This window comes from Meleagris gallopavo, chromosome 15 (assembly GCF_905368555.1).
Source record: "Meleagris gallopavo chromosome 15, MGAL_WU_HG_1.1, whole genome shotgun sequence".
Taxonomy (NCBI): Eukaryota; Metazoa; Chordata; class Aves; order Galliformes; family Phasianidae; genus Meleagris; species Meleagris gallopavo.
The window spans coordinates 2,469,972-2,488,015 of record NC_139418.1 but is presented as its reverse complement, the minus strand read 5'-3'; the positions used below and the strand labels follow the sequence as shown (position 1 = coordinate 2,488,015).

The window sequence follows — 18,044 nt, the reverse complement described above, 5'->3', positions numbered from 1 at the left end:
AAACGGTTTATTGTCCCATGCAGTTTCTGCAATGAACATTATCTCTTTACTGCTACCATGAACTACAGATCTCTGTGGTTTTTCCTGCCAGAAAACATTATTTTGACATAACCTTAAATTAGTCATACATAACAGCCCTACAAATCAATCATCTTTTCTACTACAGTATGTCAAGGTGTTACTATTTGTTAATGTCATGCTATAACACTTCATCATTAGATTACTTCATTGTTATCTTACTTCCCCAAGCAGATTACAGATCTTCAGCAAGAAATCTACTGTTGAAACGTGTTCTCACATGAACACTGATTGCTCATTCTGATCAGACTGGAGAGGCAATTTTTTTTTTCTTTTTACCATTGCATTTCAGCAGTGCCAGCTCACAATCTGACAATTCTTAATCACCCCAAGCCACTGTTTCAAAACGGAGAGATGAATAAAGTTGATTTCAGAGTTCAGATCTAGACGAGAAGCCTTCTGAAGAAGGAACACAGTGGTGACTTACAAGAGCTGTAACAGGAATATATGAGCACATAGGGTTAAACAAGCTCTTTTTTTTAACATATAATTCATTTCCAAATATAAACAATAACAACAACAGAAATTAGAGTCCATTTGCCTGTACATTTTCCTTTAAAAAAAATATGTAGAATTGAGGAGGAGGTGTTCATAAAGGACAAGCAGCAAGCAAATGAATAGGGGAGAAACTTCAATGTCTTGTTCCTTTTTCACAGTATCTTACACCAGAAAAAAAGCAGACAACCACTTAACACACTTGCTTTCCTTCACATACTTCTTCCCCCCCCCCTCCCCCACCCCCCACTCTTTTCAGTAAGTGTTTCTCTTCTAACCTGGTCAACTTTCCATCTGGGAACTCAAAATCCTGACAAAAGCCATGGAAACGATTCACTCATCACTCCCTTCAGCACCCTATCTCACAAAGGAGACAAACTGGAGAGCCACTTTTGGGACCTGAGAATGATCACCCTTACCCGAGATGGGTCTTGGGAAGCATCTGTGCTTCCCATAAATAAAGCATCACAGGCTATATTATAAAGAGATGAGGATCTGAATAAAAAGAGGCTGCAGAAAATGCTCCTGTAGTACAGAACGTGAGCAAATCAGCAGCTTTTCTGAGCGTCCTATTCCGTTTGACAGTAGATAATATGAAAAGAAATATTAAAAGCTAGTCATCCCACAATGGTCCCAGTATTATTAGAGCATGTGCAAGGTGATGACCAGTATGTGCATGGCAGCTCTGCACAAAGCCATTTGCTGCTGCTAAGGAGATCCTACCATTCCAGTGCTCAAACATGTCACTTGGGTAACCTCAGCAACTCCTTGGGCACTTGTTTATGCTGCCTTTAAAAACTGAAATAAAATAAAAGAAATTTAAAAAATGTTAGGAAGGAAGGAATCAAACATTGCTTGTCATGAGCAAAAAAAGGAATGATCTGTAAGTCAGTATCTATATCCAAAAGGCCTAGCCTATAAATCTTCCATAGGAAATAATTAAATAAAGCTTAACCCTGTAGAAATGAGCCCACTGCACCACTTACATCCAACTTACTCCACACAGCTGTGCTGCCTTGGGGCCAGTTCCCCTTACCTTGAGAGGTTTCAGTTTTATTTGGCTTTAAAACCTCAGTCCAAATTACTCAGTCCTGCACTTAGAGCATCCTTTGAATGGTTCTGAAGGTGGCACAGCAGAGAATGCCAGAAATCAGCTGTTAATCTGACAAAAAAACTACATGATCTCAGCATAGCTCTTGGTCTGCAGTCTCTGGACAGATTTTGGAAGTGCTGGGGGCAATGGGCTTGCCTTTTCTGTTGCTCTGGGGCTGTGGTATGGAAATGGATGAGTCTCAGGGACAGCAAGGAAGAGAAATCCGACGAAGGCATTGAGTCCTTCAGTACTATCTACAGAATATACTCAGAATCTTCTATTGATATTGCTTACTCTAGTAGGCTATTCTCATGCACGTGCAGCAATCTTTAAGGGTTTCTTATTCTGCTGCTCCTAAAAGACCTGAACTATTGATTCCAGAAGAAAGACTTGTGAGTTCATCCACTTTATGCAAGCCAACCTTGAAAGACTGAATCTCTAATGAAGACAATGAAAAAAAACAACACCAACAAAACACTAGTGCCACAAAATAAGCTATTTAAAATTAATGCGTAATTCTGAAAAACATATAAACAGTGTAATTAACTAATTTAAAATCAATTCAAACCAATTTGCCTTACTGTCTGGTCCCAGCCAGTGCCTTTTTATCCTCCTTACTAGATATTACTTCACACACTGTAATCAAAGTGTTGAAGGGTGCCGCCTTCTTTCACCCACCCAAGAGGCCATACATCAGACACAATTAAGTTCTGTACTGCCCCTCAGTTCTTTTTCAACAAAAACATTGGCATGAATGCCTCTTGGTATTCACACATCTCTAGACAAACCCTGGCGGCAACCAACCCAGCATGCTGCCTCTACCCTCCAAAGCAAATTTGCCCTGTGAACACTTTATTACAGTCAAACACCAATATCCTCAGCTGGCAATTAACATGTACACTCTGAAATTATACTTGCTTACATTGATGACATAGCCTAATTAGTGCAGAAGCCACAGCCTAGCACACTGTTGTCAGCTGAGCTGGAACAGTTTAAGAAATGTATAGCCTCAGGCTGTCTGTTACCACACTTCCAGGAGTAGTTATGCTGGCCAATTTTCATTCCACAGAAACAGCACAAGTCTTCAAAGAAAACACAAAGCTGAGATTAATAATCCTCGTCAGATACAGTGACAACGTTCAGCCCTGCACTTCCTCCTAGCTGCTAGAAGGATGCTCCTGTATTTTGCAGCAATTGTAGACAGCCCATACCTATCATTGCTCAACAGCAAAGAAGCAATTCTCGTCAAAGGCTTCCGAAAGTTGTAGAGGGGAGAATGTTCTCAGCCCTTGAAAGAAAGCACAGGTGACTCATGGTTATCCCAGCCTCCCATGCTAAAGTTGTTCTGGGTGAGTTTCTTTTTGTTTTAGGTCTAAACAAATAAGATAGCAATATACTTCAAACAAGATTGTGGAGGCACGCTGTTTCAGACCAAATGTCTATCCAGACTCTTATCTTTGGTTGCCCAAAGATGTTGTGGATGCCCCATCCCTGGAGGTGCACAAGGCCAGGCTGGATGATATTCTGGGCAGCCTGATCCGGTGGGGGGAGACACTCAGCCTAGGGCAAGGGGAATGGGACTGCATGAGCTTTATTGTCCTTTCTAACCTGAGCCAGTCTCTGATTCTATACAGTGTGATATTCTTGACCCACATTGTAGCAATAGTTGCTCCAATAATGAAAATAACAGAGAGGATAGGGAAAACCTCTTCCACTCTCACATCTTTTGTTAACTCCTGTTAAGGAACTCAAAGAAAATAGCTAACTGTGGCTGTCACTAGCTCTCCAGGTGAACACTTTCTAATACATTCCTTTTGCCTGAAAAGATCAGTGTAATGGGGTATATCCTTTTCCAGGTGTAGAGAACTATAGAGAAACTACAGGTTTCCCCATGACAACAGTAGGATTTCTCTCTAGAACCAGAGATAAAACCCCATTCACCAGCCCCGCCTGGGAGAGGGCCACGCAGATGTCAGAGACTTCCATTTTCCTTTACAAATTGATCAGTACATGCCATAATGCAAGAGTAGCAGCTCTCACCAGAGACCACAACTCACAGCTGGGGCAGCCCAAGACAGCTTCTACCACAGAGAAAAGTAAGAACTAGCTTCTACACCATACCGGAGCAAAACTGGCTCTAAAAAAGTGCTTTGTCATTCGTGCTAAAATAATGAGGTGAAGCTGGGGGAATTAAGCAAATCACTTAACACTGCTGCCCTGGACAGAGACTTTTCCCCTCCCACCTGTCCCCAAGCAATGGCCTCCAGGTGCAAGAAGCCCCACACTGAGGTGGCGTGAGAGCCTCTTGTTGCCTGGATTGGCTTGCACCTGGCCAGCGTTTGGTCTGAGCTGATAATTAAGCAAATTGAGATCAATTAACCACAGGTGGAGGTTCCCCTCCGGAGGGAGCTGCTAATCCTCAGAAACAAGGAGTGCATCCCAAATGATCCCCTGCTCTTGAAGGTCAAGTTACAAAAACAATACGGTGCCCCTCACACAAGCTGTGTGTTTGAACAGCAGAGTGACAAAAATGGCCTGAAGTCCTCCCTGTTGGGGTTGATTTCTCCTCAGATGTGTGACTTGGGCAGCCCCTGCTCTGCTGACAGGAGGGGCCCAGCAGCAGCTCCAGATGGAGCAGTGAGAGTTCCTGGCCTCTGCCACGGCCCAGAAACCAGCTGGCACGCAAACATTGCTACTGTCCCACCCTCTGACTGAAGACTGCTGTCTTTAGACTTCTGTCCTCCTTTCCTCCCTTGTTTGGTAGTCAGACTCATTCACATTCACAGAAACTCTGACTAGAACAAAGTAAAGATCGTGATTTGGTATGAGATGATAACTATTGAGACGTGATTGTGAGATGACCCCAAAACTCATGGTTGCATAATTCATTTTCCTTCTTTTGCCTATCTTTTGCCTTTGCACCTCTGTTTTCCTCAAGCCGCTGTCCCTCTTCAGCTGCAGAGACCATTTTGGTGGATAAGGAATTAGGTGGAAGGTGTCAGCCAGAGGCTGTGGTCAGCAGCACTACTCTGCCCCTGTGAGTGCCCACCTGGAGTACTGTGTCCACAGGAAAGATGTGGAGCTCTTGGAGAGGGTCTGGAGCAGGGCCACGAGAATGGTCAGAGGGCTGGAACACCTCTGCTATGAAGACAGGCTGAGGAAGCTAGGGGTGTTCAGCCTGGAGAAAAGAAGGCTCTGGGGAGACCTCGTTGTGGCCTTCCAGTATTTAAAGGAAGATTATAAACAGGAGGGAAAACTGGTCGACTATGATAGGTCATGGGGGAAAGGTTTTAAATTGAAGGAAGGGAAATTTAGATAAGATGTTCGGGGAAGCTTTTCACTGAGAGAGTGGTGAAGTGCTGGGACAGGCTGCCCAGAGAGACTGTGGATGCCCAGGCCCTGGAGGTGTTCAAGGCCAGATTGGATGGGGCCCTGGGCAACCTCATGTAGTGCTTGATCTTGTGGCTGGCAACTCTGCCCGATGCAAGGCTTGGAACTCAATGATCTTTGAAGTCCCTTCCAACCCAAGTTATTCTGAGATGATTCTATAATTCCTTTTCCCTCACACCCTCCCTCCTGGCTTTGCAGCTGAGAGGAATGTAGTTCCTCTGTTGTTCAGAGGAGGGCAAAGATATTTTTTTATCCTTCCTTTTGACCCCTCCTATCCCTCAATTCCTCTTAGTTCCTCTGGAGGTGAAATAGAACACTGCCTGCTTTCCCCAGCACCCAGATGTCTGTTTTGCTTGAAGAAGAAAGCAGGAAAGGTATCCAACCCAAACAGAGATTTCCCCTTGACAGGCAAGAACAGAGTGTGACAACTGATGTGTTTTGTCTTCATGCAAATCCAGAAGGTTTATGAATAAGCTGTAAAAGCTGGCAATGCTGGAAGGAATTAGTATCATAGAAGGTCTTGTAGTCAGAGGAGTTTCAGACTTATAAAGACAAGGACAAAGAATCTCAAGGGGAGACAAATTCATCCCAGTTGCACTTGTGCTGCTGTGAACTGAGAGTACTTTTCAGTGCTGTAGTTTTCTGTACCTGAAACACGAAGTACATCTGGTTTGCCATGGTGTAACATGAGACTGAACTTTGAATTTTTATGAACACAGAGAAACAGCTGCAGAAGTTAAAATGCACATTAATCCCCTCAGTAAAGTATTTGGCTCAAAAAGGAGTATATAAACTCATAAGCTTTGTGCATCATTTCTCATATATGCTATTCAGGTCTGTTGCTTCTCAGCACACACAGTGCAATAACACATTCAGCCACATATGTAACATTAGATTTAACAAAAGGATATAGTTTGCAAGTACTTCAGACATTTACACCAATCCCACCTGACGAGCAGGTGGCCCTTCAACATACCTGCAGTTTATTTGTCATCGAAATAACCTAGGAGGTCCAAAATGACAAATAAGAGTAACATCGTACCATTGAATCAATCACACTGGGAAAAAAAATCGACCTTATCTGTGAAAAAATTCTCCATTGCCAGTCTTAACAATCGTGGTCATAATCATGCTTTTCAGGTTGTCAATAAGCACAGAAAAACAGGTTCCAGGTCAAGACAGTCTTCAGAGCAAGAGTTAATAGGACAGCCTTGGCTGAAATTAAGAATAGGCTGAGGGGATGACACAAACTGCTGAAGTACCCTTCTTAGTGATATAACATTAAATACTGCCAGTAAAGCAGTTGCTGCTCAGATCAACAAAAAAAAAGTACTTTTTGTAAAGGGGAGACTCGTCCCAAAAGGACAGAAAACGTGTTTGATTTCATTTTGAAAGAACAGAGTGCAGAGAATTTGAACGTAGCCTACATCAGGCTTGAAGGTACTATGTGATAAAGATTGTTATTGTATTTACAGGGTCCAGTGAGGCAATCCTTAATTACATTGAGAGATACTTCATTCCTTAAATATAACCCTGGAGTTCGGCGGATCTGTTCATGTGAAATAGTATTCAGGTGAAGAGCTACAGTATACTTTCAGAGCTCTTTGCTTCTTCTTTTTCTTCATATAATATGGGAGCTCCTAAATGGTTTCCCAAAGAAGCCAGAGAGAACATTGTTTGCCTGTTCCTTTTTCATCTATGAGAAGTGCATTACTGCCCTTGATGTCATTACCAAAGTCTGTGCTTTAGCCCTGAGACTGGTGCAGTCAGATTTACTGTTTAAAGTATTTTGGGCTACCTTCAGCTTTGTCTAAGATGACATCCCTTGTGTCAGCTGTGTAATTCCCTTGTTCTGGCCTCTCCATCCAGGGTACTGTGTTGGAAAACTGGTTATCATGTCTTTCATTGAATCCTTGGCTTTCTAAGTGTTAGAAAATATTGAAATAGCATCTCCAGACAGTAAACATACAAGGCCAGAACGTGACATATATTACATGACACAAAAATAGTTTTAGGTACTTGGGAATGACCTTACTTTGGCCAACTGAGTTTCACATGAATATTACTGAACATGAATGCAAATCACTCTAGAGGATCTAGAACAAGAAGAAATCTACCACTTGATTTAGTTATTTTTTAAAATACCTTTACTGGCATGAACTTCTATTTAATGATATAGTGGCTGCAAAGTGACCAGATCACAGCTACAGTGTGAGGAAATAAGCAGAAATTTAAGTCGTTAGCCAAACAACCTGCAACTCTGATACGTTGTTCCCTTTGTCGCCATATTCAGGACACCAGGCATCCCAGTAAAGCCCCCAATACTGACCCTTCTGGAGCTGCGTACCAGTGCTCGGCTGGCTGTGCTATACGTGGTGGTTCAGAATGTGAAATGAGACAAATTGCTTTCCTCTAGTATAGTGAGTTCCAGCAGCATTGTAAGGAGACACTTTTCAAGGCACACAAAAGGGGCCAGATATCACAGTTCTATTGATTGACCACAAGTATTTAAGCAACGAACTCTTCGTTTGCACTTTAAGGGAGCATAAAGGAGCACTAAACTCCCTTAGTAATTCATCTAGCTGAAAATAATAAAGCTATTTTATAAATGAACATCAGAGCATTCTTAAAGTCATTGATAAGAGCTCTGCATCTGGGACATTCATTGGAAAATATCCACAACCACAGACCAAAGCCTTTTAAGTCTCATTTTTGTAGTGAGATAGAAAAAGCCCACGCTGCTATCAGACTCCACGGGGACCTCCGACGGACAGCCATCCCGATGGGTTCAGCTCTTTGTGAAGTTGTCTCCTGCAAGACTTGCTAAAGCGTTTCTGCAGTCGTGAGCCCAGGCTGCAGGAAGCTAATCCTTGTCATCACCTTTGTGACTCACCTTTCAGTTTCAATTGGACGAGTTATTCCTCACATCTCCTCTTCAGAAAAATAAACCGTCGTGTTGAGTTGTTAGCGCAGAATGGTTGCCACGTTCCAGCCCGGGCAGCTGTGTTACAGTGGTGAGTCATCAAATTGAATGTACAGGCACAATGGATAAATTTACAGAGAAGCCTACGCCTTATTTATTTCACTGGAGTTAAATATCCAAACCATTTACGTTCTGCTGGAAGTTCTAATCAATGTTCTAATTACCTTTGATAAGCTTTAGGAAATCCCTCCAGCTGTGTGCTAAGTGCTGCAGAAACTTCAGTTCTGAAAAACCATCAGTTGTTGAGCAATAATGCTAACTGCCACATTGTGTTTTGGAACAGGGGAAGAATTGTAGATATAAAATTCTGGTTTGATCTCTTAGCAATGAAAATGTTCAGAATAAATGTGATGAAATATGTGTTTTATTTTTTGTTTGTTTCATATTACTATCTGCTTGTTCTGAGCCATAAAGCAATCTGGGGCAGAGCCAAAAGCTTTTATTGGTAGTGGCCTTGTTTGCTTTTACAAGCCAAAAACTCCAGGAAAAGGAGTCACTACTGGAACCCATATCCACACAGGCTGCCTTGCTGATTTCAAGTGAGATAGATATACAAACGTCACTGAGTGCATAACCTGAAGTGTGGTGAAGCTGAGAAGCAATTTGCTCTCCATCTTCAAGACTAGATTATATTCTGTTGTATTTTTCACATTTTCTTTCTTCCCTCTTCAGTGTTCACATCAACTATTTTTCAGTTATGGTCCCTAAACCAACTAATGAGCAAGGAGCTGAACACATTGCATCAGAAGATATTGATGTAATGACCATGCAATATAAGCATATGAGAAAAGAGAACAACTTGCAAAAGAAATAAGGAAATGAACTCTCAATGTAAAATAACTGATATTGGCATTCAAACTGAAAATCATAGCATGTCAAAGACCAAGAGGAATCCTTATAAGACAGGCTGATTTTCAGTTAAATTACTTCCTTATTGAACAGCCTCAGATAGACGGCTTTATATTGCAGAATCTGTTTTGATGATTTCTGAAAATGTAATTCATCTTGTCCAGCCCCTCCTGTATCCATGTTAGAACACAATTCGCCAATGATTTCAGATCTGCAAAGCTATTTCAAATGTTTGCTGTAAATAATGAGTTTATCTACTGCACCCAAAGTCAGACACTGTGGAGGTCGGAACTGATTTTTCTTCAGCTGCCTGATACAGATTGCCCCATCCTAATGTGTCACATCAAGTGCATCCTGTGTGCACAGTGCTTGTCTGTTAAAGAAAGTATCCTCTGAGAGGCACTGTGAGGTAGAGGCTTTAGCCGTTTTTATGAGCCGTCCAGCATTCGTAAGTTACTACTCCATCTGACACACCAAACAGCCCTCTGCTCCCTCATCATCTTTTGTCCATATAAAACAGGAAAAATATAAAATGAAAATAAAATGAATTCTCATTGGGAAATAAGAACAGCGTATACCTCACCCTGCTACAACACTGATGAGTGTCAGAATTTTTCTTTCTAACTCCAGTGAGTAAGATCCCAAACTCACACAGGCTACTGTTTAATTGGAAAGAAGAGATAGCCACACTTGAGGTTAATACATGCTTTGACATTAAAACTCAAGATCTCACTTCATCTCATCTCAAAAATCTCTCTATGGTAGATGACAAGTCTTTCCCTTTCCTTCTCTATCCAGAGAGTCCAGAGAGTGGGCAGGAAAATAAAAATAAAAAAGAATTATTTTTCAACAGAGCAAGGCTCTGGGCAGCCTGATCTGGTTTTTGGTGACCCTACACATAGCAGGGGGGTTGAAACTAGATGATCACTGTGGTCCTTTTCAACCCAGGCCGTTCTATGATTCTATGATTCTAAGATCTGTTCTTACACTCTGCACTTGAAGAATTTAATTAATTTCTAAGTCTATGTAACCTACAAACAGCTCCATCAGCTCTCTATTTAGTTACAAATTATCTTCACTGACAACAAAATCGATCCTGAATTGGATGAAGACAATCTCCTGGAATTGATTTTCCATTTTCCGTGCCATCTTATTGAGTAGCAATGATATCCTCCTCAGCTCTTCCGAACTCCTGAATAAAACAAAATGTTTGAATTACTCCCTGTCCTCTGGTGGTTTTACTAGCAGGACAGCCAACCACTTTGGCAGCTTTGGAAAAAGCCATACCACAGGATACAAGCCGCAGTGCTGCCACACCAGCAGAACAGGAGTAGAGAAAAAAATGGACACAGCCAGCTTCATCACTAACCTCAACTCTGTGCTTGCACTGTGGGGTACAACTTTGCATGATGTAAAGTGGCACTGTACCTAGCACTGCAAATATCAAAGTGGGCAGGAAGGTTTGTTACAGAGCAATGGCCAGATCAGCTGGCCAAGCAGGCTTCTGTCATCCTGCAGGCCTTCAAATCTGTGAGCAAAACAGCAGTCGTCAAGATCCTTCACATAACGGATGGACATATGATAGATACAAAGACAATAAAAATGCTCTACCTTGTCATTATGGTGCCAAAAGCTTTTTGCTTGTTTGTTGTTATATGAATAATTAATTGGCTTAATTATCTTTTCATTCTAGATAAGGAAATATGGTTGAAAGATGGAGAGATAGAACACTAAGCCACCAAGCCTGAGTGCCTCCTGGTGAAACTGAGTTTGGGCAGAAGAATGCTGAGGAAACCACTCACTTGAGAAAGCTGAACCCATCCTATGATGCACTGTCAGTGGTATCATTCAGTTCCTTAAACTCCACAAAACAAATCTATCCTATGTAGTGAAAGATGGCACAGAGCATTTGCTGCAGGAAACCTATCACAGCATCACAGTATGGTGGGGGTTGGAAGGGACTTCTAGAGATCATTGAGTCCAGCCCCCAAACCTGACAGCTTTATGAATAGATAAGCTGCTGATTATACCAAAATTCACCCCCTTTTGGTCCTTCTCTATCTCCATGTCAATGACAAACAAGATAAAATCCTATGCTGCTTGTTAAATACTAAAGAGTTTTTATTTTCCACGTTACAGTTTTACCTGCCCAGATACATTTTTTGAAGTTTAAAACAGGGGTTTTGTGGATGTGTTTGCGTGCACAGAGAATTAGCATTGGGTTGGAATAAGAAGCAAAGTCAGAACAACCAGAAAGCCAAGCTGAGATGTTAAGTTGAATAGACAAGATTCTGGACTAAGTCTATATGACCTGCTTCTTTTTTCAGCTGACCATCTCTCTCTCAGGATGTCTTTCCAGACTAGCACCTGGAAGGAGCATCTTGAGGAAAACGCAAACGAAAGCAGAAGGAATATACAAAAATGACTGATATCCAAATCTAGATGGACTGAAGTAGAAAGAACAAAGGAATACAGATGTTGTAAGAGAACGCAAAAGTAGAGTTATGGGGACATGAAGGAGGTGTATGAGGAAGCAGGATGGATTGGCTGTATTTGAGTGGGCCTGGAAAAGAAGCAGGCACAATGGGCTAGGTTCTCAGCCTGTTTGAGTTGGCATCGTTTCTTTGACTCAACAGAGCAGTACAATTTACACCAGCTGACAATCTGGCCTAATAGCTGCTAATTTGAGGATAGACCATATTCACCTCAAGGCTGTAAACCTTCCCCACCCTGAGAAAACAAGAAGCATAATTTGGTTCCTCCTCTTGCTGTAGCCAAGTGGAAAAGGTGCCAAATACCTCAATATCCCCATATGTGAAACTCTTTATTTTGGGGGGAAAAAATAACAACAAAAAACAATTTTGCTGCCAAACAAGCGTCCCTATTTCTTTCCTATAGAGAAACAATGACATCCAGTGGTGAGTTACATTCATCACAGGTGGATTTGTATTCGTTCAATCTCAATCTCGTACCTGTTACAGGTAAATGTTCAGTTGCTGTATTCCTTTTAGCCATGAGTAGTGCTATTCCAGCTCTCAGAAACTTTTAAAAATTGTGTTTTCTTCCAGGTAAGTAAAGTAACTTTTCAGTCAGATGCAGTTCTGGAGCCCTTCTCTAGGTCCTCATTGCGCTACGTTTAACAGTTTGTAAGAGAAACATCTCCACGCATCAGCAGCCTTGTTTTCACGACCAACTGAAGGCTTCTCAGCAGTTTAGGCAAAATAGATGTTTGCAGTGGCAGCAGAGCAGACTGCTGCCTGGCACTGTACCTCCCCTTCCTGTGGTGAGCACCTCTGTCCTGCCTCACCTAGGTTACAGGCTGCCAAATAGCTCCAGCCTGGGAAGACAGAAGGGGAAAAAATATTGAAGGATACATATTCTCTGTCCCAGTTTTGGCTGGGCAAATTTTTAAGTACGTCATAGCTTACTGAAGAGAACAAAATGGGTATTTAGATAAAGTAAAATGAGATACTTTATCCAGAAATGTTTGGAGTAAGCTGTCACACCTCTGCTATTATGAAGGGTCTGGATTAGGAACCATTCTCCAGAACCGTGAGGATTTCGTTCCTAAGTTTCCCCTTCTTCTTCATTTATTTATTTATTTGCTATCTAGGCACCTTCTGGACTGACGTACACTGCCACTGGGTACCACTGAGAGGAGGAGGTGCCAATAAACCTGTTGTGTTACTGGGTGGTACAGTGAAAAAAGACCAGATTCTTTTCTGCATAAACTCCTGGGACGCAAATAACAAGCCTGGCAGAATTTTCAAAAGGGGGTGGAAACTGGATTCCTATCCCAAGAGGACTTTGTCAAATAGGTACTTTCAAAAATCCCATCAGACACTCAATTTTAATGTTAAATGCCTGAACACAGTCCAAAGACTGCCCCATCTGTTTCTATGAGAACTGCACAAAAGTCTGTAGTAGATCAGGTACTAAGAAAATGCTTAGTATACACTACTAAGAATGAAGCCCTGCTCAGTGAACAGCCTCACATTTTGGACTGATTCTCCACTCTATTTATAATCTTCATACAGGAAAGATGAGTAGGAAAAGCTTTGTTTAGGGGCACACAAGTCTCAAAATCAGCCCTATTTCAGTTAAATTGTGCTGCTTGTACCTATTGCTTGCCTACAATCTTTACAGTCTGCGAGAAAAGGTCCATGCTGAAATATTTTCCCTACTTCATTTTAACTAACGGACCCTCTGCTCTCATATTAGAGAGCAATGTTAATTGGGGGAGGGGATTAATTTTCATGTTATCTTTCTTAAACACCTCACTTACATACTCTCCAGACCTTTCTCTTTCCAAACCAAACAATTCTCACTTTTGCACTCTATCCTCAGATGTAAACCCCACCCAGCCTTCTAACCATCTCATGACATGCTTTTGGTGGACTTCCAAACCAAAGAGGTTTCCAAACTGAACCTCCAAAATGTTTGAGGTTTCCCCATCTCTGTATAGTACTTTCCAAGAGCACACTCCCATTGATTCTGGAGGCAGCCTTGAATCAAAACTAACCATAATGCAGTCAGGAACAAGTCTGGCTACTTTTTAATGAGGAAATGTGCTCTTGGGAAGTATCGTGCAGTGATGGGCAAACCTCAAACACATTGGTGGTTCTGCTCATAAACCTCTTTGATCTAGAAGTCTCACCCAATGGCAAAAAATTGATGACCATGCATGCACAGAAGCGTGCCAGCCATGGCAGGAGAGAGCTGTTATCATGGTGGGCAGGCAGTGCAGTTCCCACTATGCAGCCAGGCTGCTGATTGGAGCAGTCCTAAATTTTAACAAGAAAAAAAAAATTAAAAACAATAAAAGAAAAAATAACCCGAAAGTATGCAATTCAAGTTAACAGTCATCCCTCTCCATCCCATAAACTCCCACTGCAGTAATATCTAGTAGAGCCAGTTCTAATGTTGCTTTCAAATTCGCAGCTGCAGAGAGCCCTGGCCAAGCCAGGTTCAAATAATAATGTAGCTTTTACTGCTCATTGTTCTGCAGTGACAGAACAACCAAGCTCTGCTGCCATGCACCGCCCTATTTGTTGTTAATCAAAACTAAAAGACTTGAGCTCGAGAAGTGCAAATTTTGCTATTTGTATATGTCACAATTCTCCTATTGGGACAAGCCCACCTACAACACGTTCCCTATAGCCTCAGGTTCAGGGTTAATTTTTTAGTATAAACTGCAGAGCCTTGTATCTTCTACATCAAAGATCTGCGGTGTTGGATATGTAGTAACCAAAGCTGGACAAACAGAAAACTCAAGCTAAGATACAGAAAACAAAATGAGGAACCAAGAACTCTTTGGTGCATTCTGTCCATCTGTCTGCCTCTTCTCACAGCCTGCACCTGAAGACAGCAGTGATTTTCCTTCCTGATGTTTTTTATTGTGCTACAAACAACTGCAAACTTTAGGATATTACCCATCTCTTAGTCATTTGTTATAGTAGACAACAGCAGGCTCCACTGGCTGGTTTTCCCCAGTATTCTTGACTCCTTTTCCACATCTCTGTCTCCAGACAGACTTATGTGAATTAAATGCATCTACCTGGGAGTCTCAGTACATTGTCAACGCACTGTTAATAGGCTTTTAATTAAAACAAAATTGTCCCTTTTTTTCTTAAGAATTCCAAGGAAATAAAGCATTTCTGTTCCATTCTTAAGGACTGTGCAGTAGGATAGCAACAGCATTAGAAGGGGTCAAATAGGGTCAAGTAGGTGCACTCTCCAGAACAAAGGGGAAGAGAGTTAATCCTAAACCTGTTAGAATTATTCTGAGCACCCATACTATTGTGATGTCCAACTGAGAAATATCTCATTTCTAATTTTAACATTCAAGAGAGACATTTTGTTTGGCCTGGCTTGGCTAGGGAACCATTGGCAGTTGCCTATGGCTCAAATGCTAATACATCAAGAATTCAGGTTGGCATCCTTTATCTCATCACACCAACAAGGATGTGTTATTTCTCAATGAACTCTCACTTCCCATCTGCCTCTGGAAGCCGCTGACCTGGGGCTAACTGCAGGTGGTGAGCTAAGTTCCTATGCTCTGTAGACTCTAGTAACTTCATATTGTCTTTTCATCCCTGTTGCATAGCTAGAGCAGGCAGTAACAAAACAGAAGAAACTGTAGGTAGCAGTTTTACCTTTTTTTTTTTTTTTTTTTTTTTTTCCTTATCTGCTGCTGCCATGAGGATATTGCTCTTGAAAGGCCTGGTGAGGATAGAAAGCTGTACCTTCTGTTTTCAAACATTCTAGTAGCTAGGAAGATTTCCAGAGGCAGCAGCCACTTATCTGCCCCAGATAAAAAGTTTGCAGTACTTCCATGGGAGAGCTCAGATAAGCATCTCTAAGTGTGACATGACCTTTTGATCACGGATGCTCAGATAAGATGACCCCAAGTACATCAGTGAGATGAGGCTGAACCAGCCTTGCAATTAGAGATATAAGAGATTGACCTAATTTTTCTACTGTAATCCCTTCTCCCCTCCTCCTGTCCAAATGTTAATCAAGTCATATATTCTAATGTTTCCCAGTACTTTCATGCATTTGGTTTAAATAAAATGATCTCTTAAGAGATTCCACAGTCCTTTCTCTCCAGATCTTTCAGATTGCATCTGACCGTGTGCTTCCTCTCCCCTTTTAAGGCTTTCATATATTTTAGCTCCTTCACACTTCTTTGTGTCATCACTTAACCAAATTCTCCAATACATCCTTTCTTTTTAATAATCCCCTCTCCCCTTTTTTTTTAATCTTCCTCATTTGATTATTTTTAAGTCTATTTAATCTCTACCAACTCACTCATATCTTCCATCCAATTGGGATATACAGAACTGAACATAACGCCCCAAGTTACATGATGCCAATGCCATCTTAGAAAAAAGCACAGTTATTAATTTAGCACCTGATTTTTTGTCTCCCCATGACTTACAGGTCATGTCCAATAAGACTGCTTCCCAAATCTCTGTCTGATTAAGTGCTTGCATTTTCCTTTAGACATCTTAGCTACATTTTTCTAAACTGAATCATGTTTGTTTTCTTCTTATTATGGTACTAATCTCTTGAGGTTTCTTTTGAACAAGCGGATGGAAAGAGCTTTTTTTCCTTTATTATTGCACAAGAGGGTTTTATGTCTGTGGATGTGTCATAATAAAATGGTTTTGGTACCAGCAAACCTAATTCCCCTTGTTATTAAACCATAACACACTTCAGGACAACTTAGTCATTGTGGAATAACACTGTCCTATGAACACCACGAATACCTAGCAGGAAGTGCTGCAGTAAGAGAAAGTAGGCTGGAGATAGACAGAGAGGAACGACTTACCAGCTGAGTCAAAAATTAACTTTAGCTCCTTGTGATGAGTTAGTTTAAGGGAAAAAATCAGTAACAGCTAAATGTTTATGTTAATTACAAATTGACTGCAGTCATCCCACTTTGTATAACTGAAGGACAGAAAAGCATGTTCTTAGTTGTATATACATACATACACACATATATGTGTGTGATTTTTAATTACATATATACTTAATGAAAATATATAAGAAGAATTTATCTCATGAGGAAAGCAGTAAACATTCTACAGAGGCTATTACAGTATTTGATCTGGACAGAAGCTGCTCTCTCCTTTTGACTCGTGTGTAGTTAGTATGTTTTCTGCGTGAAGGATTACTGCCAGTCATGGACCATTTTGGAAAGCTATTTCCTTCACATTCAAAGCTGGCCTTTCTTCACTGCCACTCTGTCTTCTTGCCATTTAAAATCACTGCTTGCCCAGTCAGAGCTGGTAGCAATGGAAGTAGTGCATTTCTGTTTGGGAGAGTGGAGCAGCTCTCATGCATGCAGCCAATCTTCAGTTTTCCCAGGTTCCACAATTGTCTAGAAGTCAAAATTTTGTCTATTGAAAGGTAGATACATGTCTTCAAATACATACATACATACAACATGGCATATATGAAGATATGAAGATATGGACATACAACATGACATATATGAAGATAGTAGGTGAGCTTTGACAACCTTTTTGGAGTGCATCTAGGTTTCTGTAGTGGCTGGTCTATTCCCAGTTAGTATATTTGGTACATTCCCAATTAGACTTGTCAAAAAAAAAAATTCTTTGACCTGGACAGTCTAAATTTCAGGTTGATTAGAATGTAAACTGTTCAGCAAAAAGCTCAAATTGACGGGCTCACTGTATGGAGGAGAAAGTTCCCTACAGCTTATTTAGAGCACTGGAATTACACTCTTGGAGTCTGTTGCAAATCCAGTACCACCTGACAAAGCTGAAAGATAAGTCATGGCTGAATGACAATTTGTGTGTTAAAAAACATCTTGGGGGTGAGTTAGCACAGAAACTTCATGTCTCTTTGGGAATACTCCACAGTTCTTACCTGTCTGGGCAAAGAATAGCTTGGAAGCTAGTTGGGGAAGAGGGAAATTGGCACACTGAGAGAGGAGAGCTCAGTGCCACCACTGTCAGCCTGGCAAGATCTAGGCTAATTCCCACAGCCTAGGCAGCTGAGAGGTATGGAAGCAGCAGAACAGAAAAGCAAGGAAGAAGTAAGAGTAGGAAGAATTAACTCATCCTGGAAATGTTGAACTGGATCAGGACAAACACTTAAGTCAATAAATAGAGGGAGGAAACAAAGAAGAGAGAAAAATTCTCACTTAAACGTTTATAGCAACAAGTCCTAGGAGAACTCTCTTGAGTTTGCATCCCATGGAAACAAAACCATCAATAATGCAATCCTGGAAAAGCATCTCCACTCCAAGCCTTGAACAGTATGGATCCAGGAAATATTAAATCCATCTGCTGTGGAGAAAATGTTTTATCAACAACAAAAAAAAAACATTTGATTTATTCTCTAGACATTGGGCTCAGACTCAGTCACTAAGCTGTGCTATCTAATGTGGTTAGACAACTTCTAGGGAACTAACCTCTTGTTGCTGTTACTCATAGTATTTGCTTTTCCCCTATTGCCTTACTCATCTGATTCCTCCCTTCTTATTATGACTCTGGTTGAGCTGATAGGTCATAATTTATAGTATGGGCTGAGACTTTCATGCTTTTGTTGGTAACTTGAGCCAAGGAAGTGAGTTATTCTTGCCTGTGCCTTGTTTCTCTGTCTCATTCCTTCTCTGTCTGGGAG

At 41.2% G+C, this 18,044-nt stretch overlaps 1 long non-coding RNA gene across 1 annotated transcript in view; it reads right to left on the bottom strand.

Moving 5' to 3' along the window:
- Nucleotides 1-10,126, bottom strand: part of LOC116217202 (uncharacterized) — a 57,243-nt gene extending 47,117 nt beyond the window's left edge. The window contains exon 1 of the long non-coding RNA XR_014886579.1: nucleotides 7,950-10,126. This is a non-coding gene — a long non-coding RNA (uncharacterized LOC116217202). The remainder of the gene's footprint in view (nucleotides 1-7,949) is intronic.
- Nucleotides 10,127-18,044: the final 7,918 nt, after the last annotated feature.